Raw genomic sequence first — 22,238 nt, 5'->3', positions numbered from 1 at the left:
TAGAAACTAGAAAGTAGTTTAGGATCTAGGAAAATCCAGTTAAGCTTTAGCCCTCATCAGTAGGAGATCCTCCATCCAGTGCTACTGAAATAGACACTTTTCCTTGTTTCTGCTTTTACTGTAATCATTTGCTTCACTTTCTTTTATGAACATCTTTTACCTACTTCAGTTTCAACTTACTTTAACATAAACATAATTATATTTTTACTTGCAGCCCATTCTGACCCCTGAAGCTTCATGACCTCCCCTACTGTGTATATTTTCAGCTCCTGCTCCTGCTTCCAACTCTTCATCTCCTACAGGTCATGTTTACATTCCTAAGAGAGGAATTTGAATAAATTCTCTAATTCCTTTTATGTGTATTTGGTTAGAGTTTTAATGCTGGCCAACCTACATAGATTTGTTTTTCTTTGGTTAGTTGCTATTCCCTGGTCCACTTCCTAAGTTGCAGGATCCTGTATTACGGAATGTGGCCTCCTAGAGGTAAAGAACTACTTGAAGTTCCTCCCTTATCCTGCCTTAAATCTTTATGCACATGGAAAATTTTCTTAGAAAACAACTGTGGAAGTGGAAGGCATTATGGTTAAACTGTTCAGTATAGGAGGAAATACATAATGATAATTGTGTTTGCTATGTAAGTTAGGTGACCAAAAATAAAAATTTTGACCAATGAAACTGAATTAATGGCTTCAAGGATCCAGAACCCCAGTAAAGACAACAAAATAAAGAGATCAATGGCTTAGAAAAATAACTTTTAGAAGTGAAAAGGACCTTAATAATTATCGTGGCAAACTACCCAATACAAGAAGACTGAAATACAGATTGAGGTAGATATTAGAATGTAAGTCTACTGACTCTAAGCCCATTGCTCTTTTCACTCTGTCCCACTGCCTACTCATGCACATTTATGAAAAGAAAAAAAAGTATTTGCAACATAACAGTTTCCAAAGGAAACTTTATGCCTTGCTTCATATTTCCAAGTCTTTCACGTTATATATCTCTTTCTGGGGGACTCCATTTATGGTAAGGCAAAAAGGAAAAAAAAGGGCAAAGGACTAAAATTTCTCATTTGATGAGTAATAACCACAAATTAGTATATTTATTGTTACAATTCATCTTTGAGAATACAAGTTTTTAAATTAAGTCAGAAATGAAATTTTTAGCTTTGGTTCAAGATGACTGATTGTTTGCACTTAACACTTTTCTTTCCTAAGAAATCATAAAAATGATAAAAAATATTTTAGAAGACATACAAACCTACAAAAAAATGTACATGGGAGCTGACAGATGAACTAGTGCCAAGAAAGCCAAAGCTTAGAATATGTTCAGGTATGTATCTGCTGATCTGCTTAGTAGAATCTCAGAAGAGCTCTGATTACTGGAGAGGCAATACTGTGGAGGTGGAAAACAGGGAGATTAAAGTCTGTATGAAGAACAGTCATCCTCCCAACTCTCTTTCTAGTAAGTGAGGGACAAACCATTTTCATTTTGTGTATGTTGAATTCTATCAACATAAAGTATGGTCTGGTGCCCCTCATGCTCATGTTCAAGTGGGGACAGCCATCTACAAGCCCCTTCTCCACAGATAGAGTTTGCAATAAACATTTCCATTTATTCATGTTTAAATTTATACATATTGGAATATAATATGAATATGAGTGAGCCTAAAAACAGTGAGAAGAAATATTAGAACTAGAGAACAAATCACAGGAGACATGAAACCTGCATTCTATTGCATGTTTTTCCTCCATGAACCCTGCAAGGCATTCAAGGCAGAGATTTGGAGAATCCCGAGAAGTGTCTCTCATGGTGAAAAACTGGATGGGGATGAGTGCCACTGAGAAAGAGGAATTAAAATCCATCAGGACACTTTTCCTCTATCTTCTCTTTGGAACAGGAGCCTTAATCCGTGGGGAGAGGGGAAATAAACACTTTTGCTTGTAGAACACTAGTGAAAACAGATTGCAGCTGGAGAAGAGAACCAGAAAAATCGATCCCTAGTTGAGGGGAAGGGAAGTACTTGAATTACCAAGAGGGCTAAATGTGAGTTGAAGGTTATGGTATTTGGATATGGGTAAGATTTTTAAAAAATCAGTTGCCAAAAATTTCAGGAGAAACAGGATATTTGCATAGTCTCAAAGTATCTCCACTAAATATTATTATTTGTCAAGGGATAAAAGTAACTTTATAATGAAAAAAACATGGCAAACATCACCTAAACCAAATGACCAAGATTGACATTGTTAGTAATAATGTGTATTTACATCATGTACTCCCTGAAATTGTGCACTGAAAAGAGACTATCACCTCTATTATATTCATCTCGAAACTCCATAACGTCATTCTAATTATAAAAATATGTCAAACTTAAAATTGAGGAACTGTCTACAAAATGTCTGGCAATTACTCATAAAATGTGTCAAAGACATGAAAGACAAGGAAAATCTCAGGAACTATTACAGAACAGAGAATTATGACAATCAAGGGCTATGCAGGATCCTAGATTGGATCCTGGAACAGAAAAAGGACACATTTGGGAAAACTGGTGAAACTCAAAGTTTCCAGTTTGGTAAATAGTATTGACCAATGTTAATTTCTTAATATTGATTGTTGTACAATGCTAACATTAGGAGATTCTAGGTGAAGAATATAAAGGAACTCTCTACTATTTTTACAACTCTTCTCTAAATTTAAAATAACTATTTAAAATATAAAATATTTCAAAATTAGAAGCTAATTGTATGTATAATTTTTATACCTCAAAAGAGATGACAAAAGTGTTGGAATTTGAAAAGGACTCTCAGGTATCTAGGAAATAATGAGATGAGTCAAAACATTGGACTTATAGAGTAGGAAATGTCATTCTAGCACTCTCGGGTAGTGAGACAACTTAGGTCCTTATCAATTATCAATCTCTACATGACCCTTACAGGTGTCCTCAGCTTATAAAATGTGGAGTCAAGAGATGTTGGCTATGGTTTGTGAGTTAAGAAATGTAGTTTTAAATATATTGTTTGAATTTGCATAGCTGACCGATCAGAATAGTGATTAAACAATATTAGCAGAAGGAGTAGATGAGGAAGTGTAAGGGAACTCATCCTTATCTACCATATTAGGAAGTCAACAGCTAATATATAAAGTCGATAGCACAGTAAAATTTGGATGCAGCAACATTATTTGGAGAAGAGAATTTAGTCATCCAAAGAACTAAAACAGAAAAAGAAAAGTGTGAAAAAATTGATAAAGGGCATGGGTTGATTATCAAGGAAAGGGGAAGTTTGAGACAGGGGCTTATAGTTCTTCATTGTAAACCTTTCTATCACCTTTAATCACACATTTGTATATATTACTTTTCTTTGGACTGAACTGTCAATAATCTGTTACAGCCATAAAACTATGACCAAAATAAATATGTATTATTTTTTCTTTTCTTTCTTTTATATGTTTATGTACATACACACATATATGAAAGAGAATCTTATACATTCCATATTATAAATGAGCAAATGTAAAGCTAAATCACTGAGAATGATTTCTAGCAGTAGATTCAGAAATTCAAGTGGCAGCTGTCTTCATGTTAATTATTTAAGCAATGCCACTTTTTCTAAGCTGTCTAGGAAACAAACTGATAGCACTTTTTCTTAAACTGAAAATCACCTAGCTCCCATGTCTAGAGCTTATTTGAACACAACTAACATGTTTATTTATTTAAAATTCCCTTGAAAATCATTTGTTTTATTGAAAACCTTTAAGTTTATAATTGAAAAATAATCCAAATGAGTGATTGTTTTAGGAGGAGATATTTAGTGAGTAAATATTTGAAATAATCTGTCCAGAAAATTGATAGTATGATTCTCTAGGTATACTGTAAATGCATATTAAATATCTTAAGACAATATTGAGTGGATTGAATGTTTTGAAGAAGTTAATTTACATTCTACTATTGGATAATTGAATAAAAAGAAATTTACGTAATTGTTTTCCTAAATAGGTTCGGGTCAAATGCTTTTTCACACATCCCATTCCTTGGCGGCTCAGCAAATGAAGTTCTTAGGAAAGAAGTCATTGATGTTCAGAACTTAACCTGTATGCTACTTGACAGGATTTCACTGTGGACAGAAGATCCTTACAAATATTTTAGCTAACAGTAAGAAAAAAAAGAGTTTAGTACTAAAACCACATCTCATCTAACTCCTTAGTGTAATACAGCTGCCCATAATCAAGCATTAAACGGATCTGCATAATTTTACTGACTCTGCTCCAACCTGAGACCCAGCTGCTGCTGTCTATGATATTTTTTCAGAGGCACTCTTGCCCAGTTGTCCACATTTTCCTGGCTATCAGACCATTTACTAGGCTTCTGGTAGGAACCCTCTATTCCCTTACTCTGATGATCTGTTCTGGACGTACACCTCAGGTGTTGGCCCTCAGTAATCCTTCTCAGAAATGATCTGATAAATCCCATTCTGGCTTCACCCATCACTGTGTGGGTCAAAGACCTTTTCCTTCCACCAGCCTCCCAACTGGGAAGGAAAATGGCAACGTTGTGTATGGGCTGGAAGCATTTGTGGCTGTGCCTGATCACTCCCAACCACACACACAATTCTGGTCCCAGTTTTTACCTTTCTCTTTTTTCAGAGAGGAATGATAGCATGAGCACTGGAGCCAGATTTCTTTCAAATCCCAAATCCACTGTTACTAGCCATGTCCCTTTAAACGCACATGTGCCTTTAGAAGTTTCTCCTTTCCAAGTTTCAGTTCCTCATCTATAAAGTGTGAATAATAATTGCATTTCTTCCTAAGATTCTTGCTATGAATGAATGAATGACATTTTTCATGTAGTGTGCTTGGTGACATGGCTGGTACTACATGAATGCTAGTTATTATTATTTTACCTTTTCTCCTTCTCTGCTGACAAAAATACTTAGTAGCAAGTGATGTGAGGGCAACTGATAAATAAGAGGGAATACTCACAATCTAAGCCTGAAAACTGAGTTCAAAATAACTAACTAGAATTGAAGAGGTTGCTGGCCTATTCTAAAATTAAGAAAACAAAGGGATTTTACCTTTGAGGTAGTCTATGCTGCTTAACTCTATATGAGAATGCATATTTTTAAATGCAACTTGCAAAATATCTATTATAATATAGATTATCATTTTTGATACAGTCATTTGGCAGAACCTGTGAGGAGGGAGGTAGTAATATTGCCTTGTACTTGAAGATAAAAGCAGGAGATTATAGATTCTGTTCTGCTTCTTGAGACAGACAGATTTCCTTCCTATATTTTTTGAGAAAATCCTTCTCAGTAAAGTTCAGTCCTTCATCTGCCATTGATCCAGAATAAACTGCTAACTAGTATTCAATACTTAAATTGTTTTCTGAAAACTATAATGATTATGTTGAAGCCAACTTTGGTAGTGTTTTTTTTTTCTCCAAGTGATTTTCATCAAAATGTGCTTTCAATATTCACGTTGATGGCAACTAAAATGCTGTCACAGTGCTCCTAAGATGCTGTTAATGCAATTTTATAGTAAATAACATTATAATGTCAATGTATAACCAAGAAGGTGACACGATGTCAAGGATATGCTCTGCATGGCTATATCATAAATTCAATGGAAAATGCATATTGATGCAGACCTTAAGGTGTCAAAATTGAGTCATGCATATGTTATATTACTGAGAAAAAAGAAATCAAGTCAGAAAACTTGGTAAAAATTACGTAAATTCTACTGAATAAAGGTAATTTCAAGTTATGGCAGTTAAGGTGCCTTCAGATTATATGGTGCTATCACATTTCCTGTGACAACTCTAGGGGATTTCCCCACCCCATTGACAATGCCTCATGTCCTCGGACTTGTGTGTGGGGGGTGGGTTATGGAAGTAATTCACAAGTTCTTCCACCATGATCTGCTGGTAGTACTAGGGAACTTTTACTTTCATGAAGGGGGTAGTTAACACACTTTAATTCCAAGGCCTACTCCCGTGATGACTTTCTTCCTCGCAGCTTGCAATACTCAATACAGGAAATGTTTTACTATTGGAAGAATGGAATTGAGATCTTGCAACTACTGAGGGCTTCAGTAGGTGGAGAAGAATGGCATCTGTGTATACTCAGCTGAGTTCTGGATTTCTTCTTATAAATTTATTCATTTGGATTAAGATTTTAAAATGTCTTTGCTACTAGGAAGAGAAACACATCAGACCTTGTTCATGTTTACTAAAATGTTTTTCAAAGTATGGTCAATGAACAGGACGACATTTGAATTCCCTGGGATATCTGAGGAAAAAACAAATTTCTTCCTGGACTTTCTCTCAGCTGTCCGGAGTCAGAACACCTGGGTATTATTTTTTCCCCACCGTTTAAGTGTATCCTGAAAAGGTCTAGCCATCAAAAGGCGTACCTTTCTTCTGGGCTAAGAAAAACCTGGTCATTAATCATCCTGATTCCTGGTCTGGCACTTATTTCTTTGCCTGGTTTTCAGAGTACTGTGTCTGTCTTGGGAAGTGTCTGCCACTCAGTATTTTTTAAAAGACCCTTTGGAAAGGTCATTAAATAGATAAAGATCTTTGTTTTTCCTTTTCACCCACTCATTCATTCTCTTGTCCAGATAGACTGGGAAGCAGTACCCCTCACAGTTTGCATACATTTTGTATTTCATTCTTATAAGTAAGAAACATGGCTATATAATTTATTGTCCCAAAGGAAGCACTCCTGAGAGAGAAAGGGAGCACTTTTAATTATAATGCTGAGTGATAGGAGAAAATCAAGACTCTCCCAGACAAACTCACTTATAGTCATCTTAACTCTACTTGCTTAAAACAGTAATACCAATTAAACTTTACCAATCAATTCTAAGTTACCAATTACAGCCTTTTAATCAATTTTTCTGACAGAGAATTATAACTTAATGCCTCTTAATCTATGAGGCTAATTATAATTCTCCTGGTGTCCTCTATTTCTTCCTCAATCTTTTCCCTACCTTCCACTCTCTTAAGGCTGTGCTCTTCTACATAAGGTCCTTGGCCAGAAGCATCAGCGGGATCTGAGAACTAGTTGAACATTCTTGGCCCTGCCTCTGATCTACTGATTCAGAACTTGGGGATGCAGTCCAGTAATCAATATTAACAAGCCCTCCAAGTGATTCTGATGCACACTAAGGTTTGAGAATTATTACCTTAAGCTACTACTGTTAAAATCTTTTCCTTCTATTCAATTCTCCCCCAACTCTTTTTCCCTCTGTTCCCTTCTGCATGATTGAACTTGTGATGTTATTAATTCTGTTCTTCTACTTTCATTGGTGAAGTTGAAAGGGTGGGAGAACTAAGGGGTGTAATTTTTAAATTGAATCTGTTTTTGTTGATTTATTAAACAATTTTGAGTGTTTAATATGTGCTAGGCATTGAGAATATGAATGAAAATCAGATTCAAATTCTGCTCTCAGAGCTGTGAGCTGTCTGGTAGAGAGATAGAAATGTAAACTAAAATTACAAGAAGGAAATTGCTACAGAGCTGAGTATTGTGGGACCAAGGTTTCTTTACAGGGGAATCTCTTCGAATTCTCATAGAAGTTCACCTGCATCTTTCTGGGACAGGGAGCTGGAGCACCTTCGAACCTCTAGGCTCCCCATCCACCTTCCCCCATGAGGCTACCTCTTTCATCTCTACTTCTGTGAGTCTGTTCCTTCCTCCTCTCTCACTACCTTATTTGGATTTCTTCACTTGCATAAGTTCCTTCTTTATCATCTCTGAGCACCGGGGCTTTCCCATCTGTGGTTTCTCTTTATGATTTTCAAGTAACATTTTTAATAAACCAAAAGAGAGAGAATGGATTCATTCACCCCATTTTTTTTTTTCTTTTTGAGGAATAACCCTCAAGTCATCAGTCAATGGCCAGCCTATGGTTTGTTTCCACTTGAACCATGGTTGTTTTTTAACCTGAATGGGAAACTGGATTTGGCAAACAACTTAAGTGTTGCTCAATTTGCTAAAACCTCTCTTCAGTTAAAGACTGTACTTACCTTGATCCATAATGCTAGAAACATATTCCCTGTAGAAATTAGTTTCAAGATAATTTTTATGTACATTTTCTCCTTCATGGTCATGCAAAATACATTTGTTTTATTGTTCTAGTATATTCTCATAACATTGTTCTTATATTTAACTATCACTTTTGCATATTCCATGTAAAATTTCTTTTGATTTTAAAAACACTTTCTCTAACTTAAAAAAGTATATATTTATTTTTAAAAGAGAAATTGCTGAATTTGGATCTGTTTGGATTTTAATAGGTTTTGCTACCATTAATAGGGCACAAAAGATCATATCAAATAACTCTGGATATTGCAAATTCAAACTTAATATTGTTTTATGTGAAAATTTGTTCCCTGAAGATTTTCTGTTATCTCACTTAACTCTTACAGTTCATCTTGTACTATGTCTAAATGAACTCTAATTCCTATACCAGCACTTAGTCAACATTCCTATCATATGTCTGAAAGTTGTTGTAAGGTCAAATTTGATATATATTTACTCAAGGTTTTTCATCTTTGAGCAGATCCATAAAATACTGTGTTATCTTTTAATTGCTCTGATGAATGTCAGAGCTGTAGCTACCATTAAGATGGTACCATTATAGATTTCACCTATAAGCTGCCATGTATGGCACAAAAATGCCTCTAAATTTTTGGGAAAATTTTTGCTTTTATACCTCTCCCTTTACCAATAAAACGAAGCCATTATCCAAATGGTTAAAATTAAAAAGACTCACAATACTAATTGTTGACAAGGATGTGGAATAATCGGAAGGCTCATCAGCATTCAGTATCCATCTAGTCTGAAAAATAAAAACATCTAACAATGTTGTGATAGTTTCAGTGTTACATTCATGCATGTTCCTCTAGACTTACATTTATACAACTTAAAACAGTAATACTGTTTAATTTTGCAAAAATACTCCAGATGCCATATGAAAGCGTTGCACTCATTGCCCTAATTTGTGAATACCTCTGGAAACTCATTTTAGAACAAATGAGAACTGTAAGTGGATCAAATTTGCCACCCCAAAATGTGTCTCTGGCGTACCTTGAAAACAATCAAGGTCCAATAAACTCAGGAAGAACCTTTGAACTTTTGTCTAACTGCCTAAAGTAATTTAGAGTGTCTGTTCCCAGAATAGAACTATCATCATTGATACCTGCAAAGTATTGGCTATTCTTTGTGCATATGGTGGTGGGGAAACTCAGCAGGGCCTAGAGATCTGAGTCCACTGTGTCCCATTGTCTCTGCAGGGCCCAGCAAACATGTGCTTTTCCATCTCTAAGTGAATTGCCTTCATCCCCTTTGAAGTCCCAAATGACCCAAATGCCCAACATACTCTTTTGCCTTTAGCTGAAGATGGTACTTAAGGTGAGGGCTTAGGCCATTTTGGTGAGTTAGTTTTCCTGGTTCTCTCCCATGTATATATGTTTTAAAACTTTTGTTTGATTTTCTCCTGTTAATCTGCCTCATGTCAGTTTAATTCTTAGACCGGCCCAAAGAACTTACATGGGCAGAGAAAATTTATTCCACCCCAACAGAAGCAAGAAAATGGGTACTTGACATTAACTGGAAATATTAGTTACACAAGAATCATTTCATTCACACTTTCTGTGAGGAAGGATTTGACAAGTTAACTAATTTGTCTTTCCTCTTTCCTAAGTGTCCTACCGCTCAAATTTTCCCCACTATTCAAGTTCATTTCTGATACCTATGTCAGCAGTAGCACAATCCTTAAACTTTTATGGTGTTTGAACTCAGTTGCCTTTGTCTTGAAGATACAGATCAAGTGATGTGGAGGAGAATTTTCTTGAGACTTGGACAGTGTTTGTCATGAGAACAGAATTATTGTTCCTCTAAACCAACCTGAACCCTGGAGCCTGAGTGATTGAGAATTATACATAATCATTGTCTCATGTTCGTTCTAGTATAAGAACATTTTATGCAAAATATTTTAAATGGCAGGTAAAATTCCACTGTAAAACATTCCATGGCAATATCCAGAAACTTTGTTTATATGTAAGCTTTATTGTACTTTAGATTGTATTGAGTGTTGTGTGAAAGAAACAGCCTGCCACCTGGAGCTTTGAGTAGTTAGAAAACAAAAACAAAACCTAGGCATAGTATGAAAAAGCACTTAGAACTGAACTTGCCACATAGTTGTTGCTCAATATCTTTTAAATTAGTCCAAATCTGAAACAGCAATTTTTTTAACTTTTTATTTTATATTGGAGTATAGCTGACTAACAATGTTGTGACAGTTTCAGGTGTACAGCAAAATGATTCAGTTATACATATACATGTGTCTATTTTTTTTCAAATTCTTTTCCCTTTTAGGTTGTTACATAATATTGAGCAGGGTTCCCTGTGCTATACAGTATGTCCTTGTTGGTTATCCATTTTAAACATAGCAGTGTGTACATGTCAATCCTAAACTCCCTAACTATCCCTTCCCCCCACCTTTCCTCCCTGGTAACCATAAGTTCTTTCTCTAAGTCTGTGAGTATGTTTTTGTTTTGTAAATAAGTTCATTTATATCATTTCTTTTCGGATTCCACATATAAGCGATATCACATGATTTTTCTCTTTGTCTGACTTACTTCACTCAGTATGACAATCTCTAGGTCCATCCATGTTGCTGCAAATGGCATTATTTCATTCTTTTTAATGGCTGAATAATATTCCATTGTATATATGTACCACATCTTCTTTATCCATTCCTCTGTCGATGGACATTTAGGTTGAAACAGCAACTTTTGTATAGTAATACTTCTAATTTGGGCCTATGTTGAATCAGCTCATTGTTCCACAATACTGAGGCAAACAGATGATTCTACAGCTCAAGAAACATAAAAGCAAAACAAAAACAAAGAAATATCTGTAGCATCCATAAATATAGCATCCTCAGTCCTATAATATAGGGATAATTTTCCAAATAGAGTAGAATTGTCAATGGGCAAAAATTACTAAATTGCTTGCAAATTTAGTTTTCTTAATACTATGCTGATATTTATCTATGAGGAAATTGGCCAAAGACTAACAACCAGACTGCTGTTGGAGGAAATGTTTCTCATCAAAGTTATTTTAAAAATTTGGCATAAATTTAGTCTGATTTTCTTACTGTCAGGGCAGAAGTCAGACTAACCTGTGAAAAGCAGTCCTTTCTGAATACCCGAGAGCTGTTAAAATCAGCTAGAGCTGCTTTACTCTGCTGGAAAAGTTCCCTGGGAGAGTGATGGTGGGCTCATGTATTGCAGGTTTCCTAAGGATAAAAGCAGCCTGGGGTTAATTTTTAGAAAGCAGATAAAAAAATACCATGCTGGGGCCACCACTTTTAATTTTGATTAGCTGCAGGATAACTACTATCTTATCTTCTTATAGAAATAACTGTTATCAATTTCTAGTCTGAGAGAATTTTTCCATTAGAATAAATACTTCAAATACTTGAGAGAGTATGAGAAAGTAAATATACTGATTAGGAGGAAATCAAGAAAATGGTTAGTTCTCTTTCAGAGTTCATCAGTCTGACATGCAGACATAAAAAATGGTCATGATCTGGCTCATTCACTTTTCAACAAATTTAACAATTATAAAAACTTAATGACTACATGCTGCTAATACTCCTTTTAGAAACTGGAAATTGGTTATGTGGCACTTTGCAATTCTTAGTCTCTTCATTAGTACTAAGTGTAATCTAATCACACTTACAGAGCTAAAACTGTGCCTTTGGTTGGAGGGGTAGCCTGGAGCCAGAACTGATACTTCCTGATTGTCAGGGTTAAATACTGAGCTCTATCCAGCCTCTCAAGAGGGTCCTTCTTTAGTTATCTTAAGAGCTCATCCGGGTTTCCCTGGTGGCGCAGTGGTTGAGAGTCCGCCTAACGATGCAGGGGATACAGGTTCGTGCCCCGGTCGGGAAGATCCCACATGCCGCGAAGCGGCTGGGCCCGTGAGCCATGGCCGCTGAGCCTACGCGTCCGGAGCCTGTGCTCCACAACGGGAGAGGCCACAACAGTAAAAGGCCCGCGTAACGCAAAAAAAAAAAAAAAGCTCATCCAACCCAAGGTGTTAATGGTTTAAAAGTATGTCCCAGGAGTGTTTTTGTTTGAAAGAAGAAATCTATAAACACAACAGTGGTAAGAATAGCAATCCAGGGGGAATTTCAGCAATCTAGAGAAGACAATTTTTTTTTGGAGGTTATATTATAAAGTAGGTAACTGCTTTCTCTCTTTCTCTCTTCATATATATATATATATATATATATACACACACACACATACACATATAGACACACAAGTAAATATATACATACATATATAATAACTGTTCCTGGTCCTTCTGGGGATGCTACTGAAAATAAGTTCGTGTGCCTGATGCACAGAGAAGCCAAACAATACTGAAACGTTGGAGTTTGGAGCAGAGAAAAGTTAATTGCAGGGCCATGCAAGGAGATGGGGGCTCGTGCTCCAAAAAACCCAAACTCTCCGAGAGGTTTCAGCAAAGCAATTTTTAAAAAAATTTTTATTGAAGGGAAGGTGAGGGAGGGGCGTGGTTGGTCGTTGCAAACTTCTTGGTGTAGGATCCCCTGTTTCTGCATCTGTCCACCTACGTCAGGTAATGATGTTCCTGTAAACCTCCAATAAGACAAATATTCTTCTGTTCTGTAACTTTTTATCTCTATATGAATGGAAAAGTATTATACCCTTAAAGGTCAGAGTCTTGAAAATGGGTTATCCTGTATATTTCAGGCTGTAGGCAAAATTCTTAACTGGAAGCAAAAGCAATAAAATACAAAGGTTAAAGTAAAAGAAACAGAATACAAAGGTTAAAGTAAAAGAAACGGAATACAAAGGTTAAAGTAAAAGAAACATTTAAACCAGAGTCAGATTTGTTCTTCCCGATTACGGTGATTCTGATGAATGTTTGAATGTCCTGGAGAATAAATGAAGACTCTCAATTCTGGGTGGCCAGAGATAGGACATCTGGGGATTGTTCACTTTACAACTCCCCTGACTTTTTTGCCCAGCCCTGGGAGTTTCACTCTGTGCAGGCCCTGTTACAGCTAATGCTCAGGGGGATCCCTATGTAGATGACTGGGGATCTGCATAGCTCTCTTCTCTCTGTGGAACTCTGCTCTGTGTCTTCCAGCCACCCCTGCCTCCCTAAACCCTGTGGGATCTGACATTTACTATAATTTTGCTCAGTTGTGTGGTCTCTAGCATTGCTTCCTGCTGCCTAAGTGACTTTTTCTAAAAATTAGACTTTGCAAAGGAAACAAATATGCAGTTATTTTCCTCAAAGAAGTACTCTGTAACCTATACAATTTAGTACAATCTCAGGATTTATAACACCTTTGTCAAAGAGGAAATCAATAACTTTTATTTGATCTAATAATAGTTTGTCTTGATAAATAATAATAAAAAAGATTCGACTTATTGTATGTTCCAAAAGTGTGTTACACACACTTTTTACTCTAAGCTATATATGACTCATTCTAAGCATTAAAGTCAGAAAACAAACAAACAAAAGGATTCTGCAAGCTAGCTCAAGGTGCCTTCTAAAAACTATCATACAGATCATCTAGGTTTATTTTTACAGTTAACTTCAGCTAAATTTTTAAAAATCACAAAAAAAATCTGATTAATGTTCAGCTTAGTTCTTCATCTTCTGGGCCTTAGGTTAGAATGCCTTTTACCCTTGGTACCTGAGTCCTTTTTCCTCTTTGTGCTTATGTGAGGACAGGGAGTTCAGCTTCCCTCATTGCCCCCATCCCACAGCATCCTCATATGTCTCTCCCTACCCCACCTTTGCTCCCAAGGCAGGTCAGTCATATCTATTCCAGGAAGCAGAATCTAGTCTTAGTCTAAGTCTTTGACATATCTCAGTTTGTGAAGATTCCACATCCTTCCAGACCTCCAGCAAGATCAACTCTTCAAGGGTTTCACTGAAGACTACCAAAAGTTTTAGTTGGTAATATAACTTACCATACATGTTGGGTCTTTCTTGGCCCTCAGCATTTTGCTGTACTAGAAAATCTGTCTTTAATCTTACAAGTTTATATATTTTAATGGAATGCACAGCATTATTATAATAGAGGCTCCTTCCATGTCCAATAACTTGTACTAAATACAAGAGCAACAAGCCTCTGGTAGAGCTTCAGACACCATTCATTATAACCTCTCTAAACAGGTCTTTCAGGCCCAAGTGGCTTCTTGACTTAAAGATTGATCCTTGGGGAAAAATTATAGTCTCATACTTAAAAACAGCACCTGGGAATTCCTTGGTGTTTAAGGTTAATATTCATTCTTAAAAGAAAAATAAGGGCAGGCTCAAAAGTAATTCTCCGAGAATGAAAAGATATTAATTAAGAGGTATTAATGCTATGGAAACTTTGAAAAAGAGATGTGTAGAAATATATGAAGAAACCCAAATGGGAACAGAGGCAATTATTCAGCACTTGCTACAGAAAGGGAGTCAGCCACAACCACTTGTGTTTGGCAGGGACCCAGAGGCAAGCAGGAGAGAGGGAAAACTTTACAAAGAAAGGTAAGGCTTCAGGCATACTCTGATTGGAGGTTGTTGGCAGCGGGAAGCTGGAGGTGGGCTAGCTAGAAGAGGGCCCTCTTAAGTGACTGACTGGTTTGATGTTCTCTGTTGTGGGTTCCCTCCCCAGGCTGGTAGTTCAGGAGTTTGTCAATTAGAATTTTCTTGTCATATATGATCTGGCCCTTGTCCATTTGTATGGTCAATCTTTAAGGTGTAATGACAGGGAATTTGCTTTAACAGATACTACAAAATAGATAACAAAGACAAAATTATGAAAACAGTATTGAAATGGTTTAAGGATAGTCAAAACAATAGAACCAAACAGATAATCCAGCAGCTGACTTAAATTTGTATAGGAAATTAATTCAGAATGGAGGAAGACTCATATCTTACATAGAATGGAAGGGTTTCTTTTTGTTGTTGTTTTTGTTAACCAAATGATATTGGAAAAATTAGGAAATTATTTGGGACCCTACTTCCACATGATAGTATACTCCAAGGAAATTCCAGGTGAACTAAAATATAAATGTAAACAATTTAACAAATCTACATAGATGAATATTTGTTTAATCTCTAGATAAGTATTTTCTAAATGTATAATAATTAATACGTATCTAAAAGAGAAAAGTGTATATCTGAACACATAAAATTATAAAGCCCATGTACATCAAAAAGGTAATATTCTTGATATATAAAGTTAATACAAATCATGAAGAAAACCCCTAAGGACCAAAACAAGGATAACTAAAAGTAAAGAAAAGACAAATTATAAAATTTGAAATAAATATACAAAAAGTTTAACCTTAAATGTAATAAAAGAATAAAAAACATAGCATTAATAGTGAACCATTTTTTCATCTATTAAATCAAAACATGATTTAAAACTTTAACACTCACCACTAAGGAGCTCACGCAGAGATGTTTTCATATGTGCTGCTGGTAGGAGTTTAGACTGGAACAGTCAAAGGTAATTAGAAAGCAATTCGTCAATGTTTATTAATTGCCTAAATATTCTTACTCCTTTATCCAAGTGGACCTTATTGTAAAGAAATATGCAGAGAATGATATTCGTTGCATTATTTATAATATTATTTATTATTATAGCATTATTTATAATAATGAAAATGTGAAAATAACTTGAATGTTTAATATTAAAATGATACTAAATAAATTATAGTACACCAATATAATGGACTATTATACAGCCATTAAAATATATTTGAGGGATCTTTATAGGAATAGAAAGTGTTCATACTACAATGTTAAAAGAAAATAAAGAAGGGAATACAGATAAATATCCATGAACATATACTTTTTCACACATCTCTGGTTATTTTACTATATAAATTCCAAGAAGTAAAATTATTAGGTGTATATATTGTAAGGTTTTTCATACATATGACCAAATTTCCTTCCAAAAACATCACATCAGTTAAATTCTTACCAGAAGTATATCTGAATGCCATCTCATATGTGTACTTGTTTCCCTCACTTTCCCTAACATAAGGTATTAAGTATCTTTAAAATCTTTGTCAATGTGTTGGTAAAAAATGGTACTTCACTAATTTAATTTAATTCAATTTAATTAAGGTTCATATGTTACAGGACTTTTTATTGCTTTTGTGTATGTATGAATTACCTATTTGTGATCTTTGCATATTGTGTGTTCATTTTTTTCTTTTTGACTGGTGAGAACACTTCATGTTTTGAAGAGAAAAAACTTGATCTCAGGTTACTCTATAACACTGTTATGAGTCAAGGCTCAGTAGAGGACCTTGAATATTTCTCATTGATTCAACATGTATTTATGAAATCACTGTTATCTGTAAGTCATGCTTCAAGATTCTGTAGGACCAAAGAAGTTGAATATGGTATAGTTCTTAACTTAAGCAAGTTACAAGTAAAATGGAGAGATTGATGTATACATAAAGTGTCAAGGCTATACTGAGTCACATGGCTAATTTTGAATTTGACAATGAGGTACGCTCTTTTAATAGAGTTATCTTTAAACTGTATCTTGACGGACAGGCTTGGTTTGCAGCTGGTTGAGTGAAAGCCATTCTGGGTTGAAGAGAACATGCAGGCATAGGAAGAATGCCCGTGATGAGGCTGAGTCATGTGTTGTCTGAAGAAGCCTGGCTCTTCATCACCTTAGTGCATATGGTTGCATTTGCCTTGTGAAGTGTTCAATCTCTGGATACAAGCTCTCAGGTACTGAGGGTCAGATACTCAGTCTTATAAGTGTTCTCAGAACTAATTGTGTTTAAGGAAGTTGACGTATTATTAAAAAAATACAATTAAAAACTGTGCACTAAAAATCTATTAAAAAGTGAAAAGACAAATGGAAGATTGAATATGTTGTTTTGAAAAAAATATAAATAATTAGTATGCAGATGTAATTAATCTTAGAAGTCAATAACCCAATCACCAAATAGGCAAATAATATTAATAATTGATATACAATAGAGGAAAACCAAATATTCCCCCCACAAACATATGAAATGATTTTTAACCTCATTAGCAATCAGGAAAATGCAAATTAAAACTTACGATTATAATTTATAACCATCCATTTGTTAAATCTAAAATGTATGACAATAGTAATTATTATTGAAAATATAAAGCAATCAAACTTGTCACAAACTTTTAGTGGAACTCCTATTAGTGCAAGCATTAGAAGAACAATTCGTAAATACTGGTAAAGTTAAAGACATACATATTCTTTGGCCAGGAATTCTATTTCTATAGACAAAATGTTGCCAATATAAACAAGGCTTTATGTTTTAAACTGATCAGTGCAGCACTTTGTAATAGTTGAAAATTGAAAGGCACCTCAATTTTCATTAACTAGAGAACAATTAATATAAATTGTGGTGTGTTCATGCAATGTGCAATACATTTATCCACAAATACCATAGTTTCAATGAACAAAAAATACTTACAAAATTAATATTGATAGAAAAAGGAGTTTTGCAGAAGGACATCTTAAGTATAAGGACATTCATATAAAATTTAAAAATAAATAAAATATACATTTTCATGTGTATATACATAATTAGTAAAGTATGGAAGCATGTATTGGAATAATAAATACAAAATTTATACTATTTTTGGGGGAGAGAAAGAATGATTAGAATGGGATCAGAGATTGTTATCCAAGGATGATTTTAAAATGACTTGAGACAAATATGGAAAAAGAAGTGAGATAGATCAACAGGTGTTTTATATTATTCTCTCTATGCTTAAAAAATACCACAAATATTTGAACATACGTTCTTTTTTATATTAAAATAATGATAAATTAATATTTCTTATATGTGTAATATTTACATGTCTCTTTCTCCTTTTATTTCTCTTGTAATTAATGCTAGCTAAAGATGTATTTTGTCTAAATCTTCTTTTTCTAATTGAGGCAAAGTTGATGTACAGTATTATATAAATTTCAGGTGTACAACATAGTGATTCACAATTTTCAAAGGTTATTGTCTAAGTCTTTTGAATTAAGCTCACCCAGTAGAGATAATCAGTGGAAGATTAGAGACTTTTTTTTTAAAAAATTGAACACAGATTTTGATTGTGCTCACTATGATGTTGGTGTTTCCAATGGCTGAGGACCACTAGAATTAGGAATTCTGAAAGGTGTCAATTTAACTTTACAATTTTGTTTAGGGCAAGGCTTGGTATATATTTTAACCCAACTCATAGAAATATCTGTTGTTTTACTTCTAACAACTAGCTTTGATGCAACAGAAGACAATGTTTTTTGATTAAACTATTTGGCATTAAGGAGTAAATGATTAATAGTTCAATTAAGGTCCTGCCAAATAAACTTGCTTTGGAAATTATTCACCTTAGTAACTCAGATAAATGCTCCTCCTTCTATCCTTTCTTTTGATAATACCATGTCTAGGATATATTTTATTTACTCATTTCCCTACTGAATTTAATACACATGTTGATGAAATATCTAAATGGTTTTGAATTGTTAAGCTTTCTCATAACAAAAATTAAAACTGAAAGCTGCTGTAAATATTGGAAATGTATTCACTTTAGAAATTGGTACCATTATTTATTAACATTTTTGTAATCGATGATTGACCTCCTACTATGTGTCACTGTCACAGTGGAGCTATAGTTGGGGCTTTGCCTTCAAGAGATCTTTAAAACCTTCTTGGAGACAGAATTTTTTTCCATTGACAAATGTTGAAGGCATTCTAGAAGAGGCTGAAAATTCCTATTCCTTACATCTAACAACAGAAGAAAAGTTGCTGGTACATTGAATATACCATTTGACTTGTCCAGTGTAAATATTGTACCTATAAACAGTGCTGAGTTATTCATGCCCCAAAGCACTTTTAACTATTGCATACACATTTTAGAAAGTGTTTTATAATACATTCATAAAATTACATTCCCTGCTCATTCAGGATGGCTACATTCTTGTCCTTTTCCCTCTGTCATTTGATAGTCAGCATTCAAAGCAGGTATAAAGTATGTCCAATGATAAAATTTCAGTGATAATTTATATCAAAAAAGAATAGTGCTCTTAATTTTGTTTCTATTTCAGGACATATGCAGCTAGAAATCATCATTTGAAAATAAGGTTTTAAAATAATTTCCCCAAGTAAAACATCTATTTATATTAACACCTGTGGTTTTGTTGGATTTTAATATTCCACTTATCCAATAATGTATTATAATATTTCTTTTCTCATTAGGAAAATTAATTTTCTCTTTAGCATTCACATGTATACTGAAACAGTGACCAGTGGACCATATAAAATACTGAGTATCAGAGAAGGTATAGTTGCAAACAGCACTAGTAGGGTGCTTAGTATGTCGCTTAGTAGGGGTAGGGGCTAACCTGTGAAAAATTAAAGTCTTTATATTGAAATATGATTTATTCATTTATTAGGGCATGTTTATTTATGACCGTCACAGGGTTTAAAATGTACCATGATCAACAGGAAAATATATTTAGAAGAAATAAGACATATACATACATAATTATTAAAGAAGATTGGATTTTCTAAAAAACAGATTTGTAGAGCAAGCCATGAGAGTCAGGGGCATGAGAGTTTATTTTTTGCTTTGTGGTGAAGGTGGAATTTGATCTTGACTTTAAAGAATACATAGGATTTAGACGTGGTACTGATAGGAGTTGGAGAGGGCGTTTCCAGCAAAGGAGAAATTTAGCAAAGGTGCAGAGCCTGCAAACTATGGGATATATATTGGGACTTGTGAGGTTGATTAGAAGCCAATCTGGATGTTAGGAAAGAGCAGAAAGAAAGGCTAAAAGGCAAGTGGGGACAGATCAAAAAGATCTGAATAACAGATTAAGAAGTAGGTGATGAAGAACAATTGTAATAATGCTAATGGATAATATTACTTAAAATTGACTGAATTATTACTATATGCCAGTTCCTCTTCTGAGCACTTGCCACGTATTAGCTCATTTAATTCTCACAACAATTCTGTGAGTTGATTCTATAATTTTCCTCAGTTTGTAAATGAGAAAATAGAGATTTTGAGTAGTTTAGTAACTTGTCCCAGGTCAAATAGCTACTAAACAATTGAATCCAGTCAGTCTTACTCTGGATCATTGCTGTTCAGTATGGTAACCACTAACCCCATGTGGCTGCTGAACACTTGTGAGGTGACTAGTGTGACTGAGACTCTGAATTTTTAAATTTCATTTAATGTTGATTAATTTTAACTTAAATAGTCACACTTGGCTAGTGGCTACCACACTGCACAGCGCCTCTCTGGAGTGTACTCTCTTTATCATTCCATTTTTGAGTAGAGGAGATATCACGATGATGCTCTATAGCAATATTTTCCAAAGTATCTTCTATGGAATATGGTCTTACATAAACAAATTCAAAGTCCAAGTAAGAGAAGGAAAAATTACATAGTATTTCCCCCGTTGGAAACTCACACTCACATTAGTATATTTAAGGCTATATAGTAAATATATATCATTTACTTTTTTTAAAAAAAATCTAGTAATGGAAAACCTCCTAACAAACAAAAGTCCAGGACCAGACAGCTTCACTGGTGAATTCTATCACACATTCAAAAATTAACACAAATCCTTCTCAAACTCTTCCAAAAAATAGAACAGTAGGGGACTCTTTATGAGGCCAACATTACCCTGATACCAAAACCAAAGATGCAACAAGAAAAGAAAATCACAGGCCAGTATCTCTGATGAACATAAATTCAAAATTCCTTAACAAAATATTAGCAAACTGAATTCAGCAACACATTAAAAGGATCATACACCATGATCAAGTGCAATTTATTCTAGAGATGAAAGGATGGTTCAACATCCTCAAATCAATCAACGTGCTACATCACATTAACAAAATGAAGGATAAAAATCATATGATCGGCTCGATAGATGCAGAAAAGGCATCTGAAAAAAATCAACATTCATTTATTATAAAAATTCTCAACAAAGTAGATACAGAAGGAACATACCTCATGTAATAAAGACCAGGTATGACAAACCCACGGCTAACATCATACTCAACAGTGAAATGCTGAAAGCCTTTCCTCTAAGATCAGGAACAAGACAAGGATGCCCACATTTGCCACTTTTATTCAACATAGTATTGGAAGTCCTGGCCAGAGCAGTCAGTTACAAAAAAGAAATAAAAGGCATCCAAACTGGAAAGGAAGAAGAAAACTATCACTATATGCAGGTGATATTATATATAGAAAACCCTAAAGTTTCCATCAAAAAAATTGTTAGAACAGGGCTTCCCTGGTGGCGCAGTGGTTGAGAGTCCGCCTGCCGATGCAGGGGACACGGGTTCGTGCCCCGGTCTGGGAAGATCCCACATGTCACGGAGCAGCTAGGCCTGTGAGCCATGGATGCTGAGCCTGCGTGTCCGGAGCCTGTGCTCCGCAACGGGAGAGGCCAGAACAGTGAGAGGCCCGCGTACCGCAAAAAAAAAAAAAAAAAAAAATTGTTAGAACAGTAAACAGATTCAGTAAAGTTGTAGGACACAATATCAATACACAAAAATCTGTTGTGTTTCCATATACTAATAAAAAAGATCAAAAAGAAAGAAAACCATCCCATTTACAATTGCATCAAAAGAATAAAATAACTAGGAATAAATTTAGATAAGGAGGTGACCCGTGTATTGAAGACTATTGAAGACTATGAGACATTAATAAAAGAAATCAAAGAAGACACACATAAATAGAAAGATATACCATGTTCATGGATTGGAAGAATCAATAGTTTTAAAATGTCTATATTACCAAAAACAATCTACAAATTCAATGCAGTCCTTATCAAAATTCAAATGGCATTTTTCAAAGAAATAGGACAAATAATCCTAAAATTTGTTTGGAACCACAGAAGACCCTGAATAGCCAAAGTAATCTTGAAAAAGAAGAACAAAGCTGGAGGTATCATGTTCCCTGATTTCAAACTATACTACAAAGCATTAGTAATTAGAACAGACACATAGATCAATGAAACAGAATTGAGAGCCCATAAATAAACCCATGTGTATAACGGGGAAAGGATAATCTTCTTCAATAAATGGTGTTGAGAAAATTGGACAGCACTGTGCAAAAGAATAAAACTTGTCCACTATCTCACATCATGCATAAAGATAAACTCAAAATGGATTA

This window comes from Delphinapterus leucas, chromosome 9 (assembly GCF_059928025.1).
Source record: "Delphinapterus leucas isolate spDelLeu-1000000601 "Yukka" chromosome 9, BTC_Dleu_Yukka2, whole genome shotgun sequence".
Taxonomy (NCBI): domain Eukaryota; kingdom Metazoa; phylum Chordata; class Mammalia; order Artiodactyla; family Monodontidae; genus Delphinapterus; species Delphinapterus leucas.
The sequence above is the reverse complement of the archived record's forward strand: the minus strand, read 5'-3'. Positions refer to the sequence as shown.